We start from the raw sequence: 6,000 nt of genomic DNA on the forward strand, positions 1-6,000 counted from the left end.
CGAGCAGTAGTTTCGGTTTCTGGCGTGTGCTGTTTCCAGGACTAGGAAATGTTTTTTTTATTTTCTAGCGCCGTGGCCATGCCCAGCAGTAATTGGACAGTGCCGAGTTAGCACCGGAGCCCTCAACACCTCCGAAATAGGAAGCAGTGAGGGCTCCCCAAGCAAATGAGTGCACGCCAAAGTGTTTCGTCAGCGCATGGCCAGTTACTGGCCCTTTAAAGAGAATTACCTTTTGCTCATTGCAGTAAAGTGCCTTTGGCGCATGGCAATCCCGTGCACCGACGCCACTGTGGGCCATCTATACCACCTTTTGGAAAAAGGACCCCCCTTAGTGCTAATATTGGGTTGGATTTACTGAAAGGTGAAAGCCCTGTTGTATTTATTTATATATTTTGATTTGGCTCATGGCTTATTCAGAGTGAATTACATTCAGGTACTGCAAGTATTCCCTGTCCCTGGAGGGCTCACTGTCCACCTTATAATTGAAAGAGAAAAACGCCTAGATTTCGACCCAAATCGGGAGATAGACGTTTATCTCACAAAAACGAATAAATCGGTATAATGGAAAGCCGATTTTGGACGTTTTCAACTGCACTCCATCGCGGAAGCGTACAAAGTTGACGGAGGCGTGGCGAAGGTGGAACTGGGGCGTGGTTATCGGCCGAGGAGAGATGGGTGCCTTTCGCCAATAATGGACAAAAAGTATGCGTTTGTAGCTAGAATTTAGGGCACTTTTCCTGGACACTGTTTTTTCACGAATAAGGCCCCAAAAAGTGCCCTAAATGACCAGATTACCACCAGAGGGAATCGGGGATGACCTCCCCTGACTCCCCCAGTGGTCACTAACCCCCTCCCACCACAAAACATGATGTTTCACAACTTTTTATTTTCACCCTCAAATGTCATACCCACCTCCCTGGCAGCAGTATGCAGGTCCCTGGAGCAGTTATTAGGGGGTGCAGTGGACTTCAGGCAGGTGGACCCAGGCCCATCCCCCCCCACCTGTTACACTTGTGCTGGTAAATGGGAGCCCTCCAAACCGCCCCCCAAACCCACTGTACCCACATGTAGGTGCCCCCTTCACCCCTTAGGGCTATAGTAATGGTGTAGACTTGTGGGCAGTGGGTTTTGAGGGGGATTTGGGGGGCTCAACACACAAGGGAAGGTGCTATGCACCTGGGAGCTCTTTTACCTTTTTTTTTGTTTTTGTAAAAGTGCCCCCTAGGGTGCCCGGTTGGTGTCCTGGCATGTGAGGGGGACCAGTGCACTACGAATCCTGGCCCCTCCCACGAACAAATGCCTTGGATTTATTCGTTTTTGAGCTGAGCGCTTTCATTTTCCATTATCACTGAAAAACAAAAACGCCCAGCTCACAAATTGTCGAATAAAACATGGACGTCTATTTTTTTTGAAAATACGGTTCGGTCCGCCCCTTCACGGACCCGTTCTCGGAGATAAACGCCCATGGAGATAGACGTTTTCGTTCAATTATGCCCCTCCACGTAAGTTGTACCTGAGGCAGTGGAGGGTTAAATGACTTCTCAAGGTCACAGTGGGAGCTGGTTACTAATGATGCATATTAAGGGAATTAGCGCACACTATAATGGTAATACACGTTATTAAATCTAATCCTGAGAATGGGGAAAATCCCACCCTTTGCCTCATTATTTTAACCAGCAGTTGGTCCATATGGAGAGGCTGCAGGCACTAATAGCAACGACTTTGCACCAGTTCTCAGAATGGAAATTATGTTGTACGTCCACTTTGAAGATTGTAAAAGGAAAAACCGCCCACAGAGACTTATGTCTCCTTTTCCTACATGTGCAATATCTTTCCTGGCCAAAATGACGTGCATGTTTTTTGAAACTGCAAAGGTATACATTGCTTCTTCGATCACTGCCCTGCCTCCGAGGAATCCTTCTGCCCAGTGCAGGTCAAAATGCATGCATTCTGGAATAAAGCACAGACTTTTTCTAACACGGAGTCGACGGTATTCAAATAGCCGAATTTCAGAGGTAGAACAGAGGTAGTTTTACTTGCGGTAATGACTTTGAAAGTTGTCTTCCCTGTATCCAGGATTATTGAATTAACTCGGATGTTTTTATCATTCAGTTTAAGGAGTAAATAATTTTTTGAATAAGAAATCGAATTGCGCAAGCTCTTTCTTTAAATATAGTAAGAGGTTTGCTTTAATGCTTCATTATTTACATGGAGTCAAAAATCTGGCTTTCAGAATACCCACAATGGTATGCATGAAATAGATTGGTATACAGTGGATGTAGTGCATACGAATTTATCTCATGAATATTCATTGTGGATATCCTGAAAACCTGACTGGCTGCAGAAGGAGTCCAGCTTTGGTAACTAATAATAATGAGGTCAGTATTCAGTGTGGTTTAAGCAGGCAGGAGAGGCTGTTGTCCACTTAAAGCAGACTGAGCAGGCTCTCTGCCAATATCAGTGGCACTTTCTGTGGCAATGCCACTAAATACCAGCTCCTACCAGTGCAGCATTCTTTGGTTATTGCCGGGTGGTCCGGGGTAGAGCCAGCACTTAACTATTCATCAGTGTTGTTCAGTCTGCTAACCGGTTGAAGTTAGGACAGCAAAAAGACTGTCTCAACTTTATTTTCAGAACTGACCGGCCACCGATCTAAATATCACCTGGTTCCCAGTTCACTTCTGAGCGACCATGCTAACCTGGATGTTCAGTGCTGGAGCCCAGACATGGCCTGAGATTAATTCAGTTTAAAGACTGCTGACTGCCACGGGATGAGTATTATCCTGAATAATAACAATATAGCTGACCTTTATTATAATAAACCAAATTAGTATGTTATAAATGAAATCTTAAAGTACACTATAAGCAAGCATATCTCTCCGTATTTCTCTTAAACTGAGGAAAAGACTTCAGACACTCGGTACCTGTTGCTAATTTTTAGCTTAGCGGTCCGATTCGCTCAACGCACTAAATATGCATTTCGCGAGTATCGTCACACGTCTAAAAAACCTCAATTTGATTTCTTTTTATTTTTGTGTTAAAGTATTCAACAAAACTGGTTCTTAGCTGCGGTCCATTCTGTGATTGCTGGGTACACCCAACAGCGAGCTCCTGTTTCGCTAGGTGCTTCGTAAGGAGCTGAACCCGAAGACTTTATCACAGGAATCTGAAAAACAGTACACAGTCTGTAGTATCATAAGAGATTAGAAAGTTATTGGGGAAAAATTCCCCTTAGATTTTTTTTCTCACCTATTACCACCGTTAGCTTTCTGATACGTGAATTCTCAAAATGGCGGCAGCTTTTTAAAGTTACCCTTACGTCAGAGAGCCAATCAGAGTGAGTCTATGATTTAAAGAGACCGATCTATACTATGCTCTTAGGAAAAACCTACACCTTGTTATTAAACTTCACAAAAGGCTTTCCATTCGACTCGATTGTTTCATCATTAGGTGTCAAGGATTTTAATCTGTAGATCCACCTTTGTTCCTTTTGAATTAAATCTATCCCTATCGCCCCCTCTTATCAGTTCCGGAACATGGTCAATCACCACACATTAAAAGTCTTCAACTTGTGTGATTTTTCAATGCTATGTGTAACCACTGGTGCTTCCACTCGAGAGTATTTCAAATTATGTTTGTGGTCACTAAGTCTGTTCTTTAGGGAACGTGACGTCTTCCCAACATATATTTTAGGGCAGGAGCATATTAAGATGTATACTCGCGAAACGCATATATTTTCAAGAAAGAAACTTTTCTAATGTGCGTTGAGCGAATCGGACCGCTAAGCTAAAAATTAGCAACAGGTACCGAGTGTCTGAAGTCTTTTCCTCAGTTTAAGAGAAATATGGAGAGATGTGCTTGCTTATAGTGTAAGATTTCCTTTACTCATGCAAGTACCAAGTAGTTATAAATGAGGAATATTAATATTATTATCTCTTCCTGTTAGCAAAGATAGTGATATCAAATGAAGACACTATGTAATTAAAAAACTAAAAATATTTATAATATAAAGTATGTCCTAAATATCATGCAAAATATTAAGATTTCAAAATAATGTTAACTGTAGGTGCTCACTTTTCACTGTGATGTCAGCTAATGTTGCTCATAAGCGCTAAAGAGACTGATGACCCCTCATTCAATCATTGCACCAGCTATGGTTCTTAAATTTATATATATAGACTCAGTAAATGCCACTTATCTGATTGAGGAGCTTGTAAACACTTCAGCTGTTACGTAGATGTTTTGAAGAGACCACTATAATCAAAAATTCTCCATAAAGTGAAGAGAGTGCTTGAAAAATGTGCCTAGAAATAAATGTCCCCACTAAATCCATTAAAAATCTTAAGACTGAAGCCACAAAATAATATTAAAAAAAACATTGCTTGAAGAATCCTCAGAACGAGGATGTAGGAAAGTTTGTTGCAGACAGAGTGGGCATTCCACAGAGCACATGAAAAGGGCAGAGAAGAAGGGGAGAGGAGAGGAACAGCAATTAAATTGGAGACATCACAGTGTGACCTGCATGAATAGGATGAGAGCTGATGTGGAAGACCAGGATTGGGATTGATATCCCCAGTGGAGAGCAGAGAAGAAGCAAGAGAGTACAGAGAAGAGTAGGAGATGCATGATGTCGGCAACGAAGATGAGACATACTCAGACAGAATGGGATGTTGAATGAAAGGAAGGAAATGTTGAAGGTTGAGAGATGAGAAGAAGGGAGAAGACAAAAGAGATGGTGAGATGATGAAAGGCGAAGATGGACAATGTGTTCCTGCAGTATACAGTGGTTTCAAATGGAAAAAGAGATTAGGAAGGGAAAGTATGAAGAACAGAAACTGTACTGGAGCCAAAAGAAATAGCAGAGAGAAAATACAAGGAGTTTAGAGAAGATGTAATGCTGCTTAGTAACAGGGCCCTTAGTTTACACTGTCATAGTCGCCGTGAGGGGGGTAGGGGGGGCCCGGAGCTGCAGCCCCACCCCCCTCCATCGTCGACCGTCTGCCACCGGGCCGGGCCCCCTGCATTGAAATCACAGTGCCTCTCACCTCTGTGAAAGTGCTGCAGGCAGCAGGGCAGCAGATTGCCTCCCTTCGGCCCTCCTTCCCTCCCTGTGTCCCACCCTCGTCTGACGTAACTTCCGCAAGGGTGGGATACAAGGAGGGAAGGAGGGCCAAAGGGAGGTGATCTGCTGCCTGCAGCGCTTTCACAGAGAGGTGAGAGGTGCTGTGATTTCAATGCGGGGGGCCCAGCCCGGTGGCGGACAGAGGGGGTCGGGGGAGAGGTGGCGGCGACCCCTGAGGGGCGTCCTTACCCCAGGCCCAGCCCAGTCTCTCGGCGGCCCTGTGCACTGTCACTCCTGTAGCTAGAACAGGTGCACTTTTCACCTCCTCTAGAGGTGTGCTAATTGTGAACAGTCTTAACTTGTGATAAAAGAACTTTTCAGCACAGCAACTGCAGAGGACATACTGGACATAGCCTTTGCACAATACTCTCTGGTAATGTCTGCTATTTAAAAAATAATAACAGCAAGAACGTACTGTAATTTAATAAAAGGGCCACTTAGATAAGTAATCACACTCTAATCTTCTGTACTGCAGATCCATGTTCATTATATTTGTTGTTAATCGACATAGGGTGAAAGTTTGGAGAGTAGGTTGTAGGATATTTTGTTCGTGTTCATTTTCTGGACATATAGTTGTGTTTATGTTCTAGTTGGTGGATATGGAGCAAAATTTTAGAAATGTGTTTTTCATGGATCAGGTCATCTTTTATTTTCATTATTCTACTCTGATGTCTGTGAAAATTTCCTTTATCACGTCAAGTTGTGCTAAAAAACAATCTACCTGTAGATGGCGCCATTGTCTTTTTTAAATGAGCATATTATTATATTTATTAACCTGTAATAGACTGCAGTAATGATGGGCTTTTTGTTATACACACCCACATTTTGTAATATAGTAGCAGATCCCTTACTCAAATAAAAACAGGAACAAATTTGTA

This window comes from Microcaecilia unicolor, chromosome 5 (assembly GCF_901765095.1).
Source record: "Microcaecilia unicolor chromosome 5, aMicUni1.1, whole genome shotgun sequence".
Taxonomy (NCBI): Eukaryota; Metazoa; Chordata; class Amphibia; order Gymnophiona; family Siphonopidae; genus Microcaecilia; species Microcaecilia unicolor.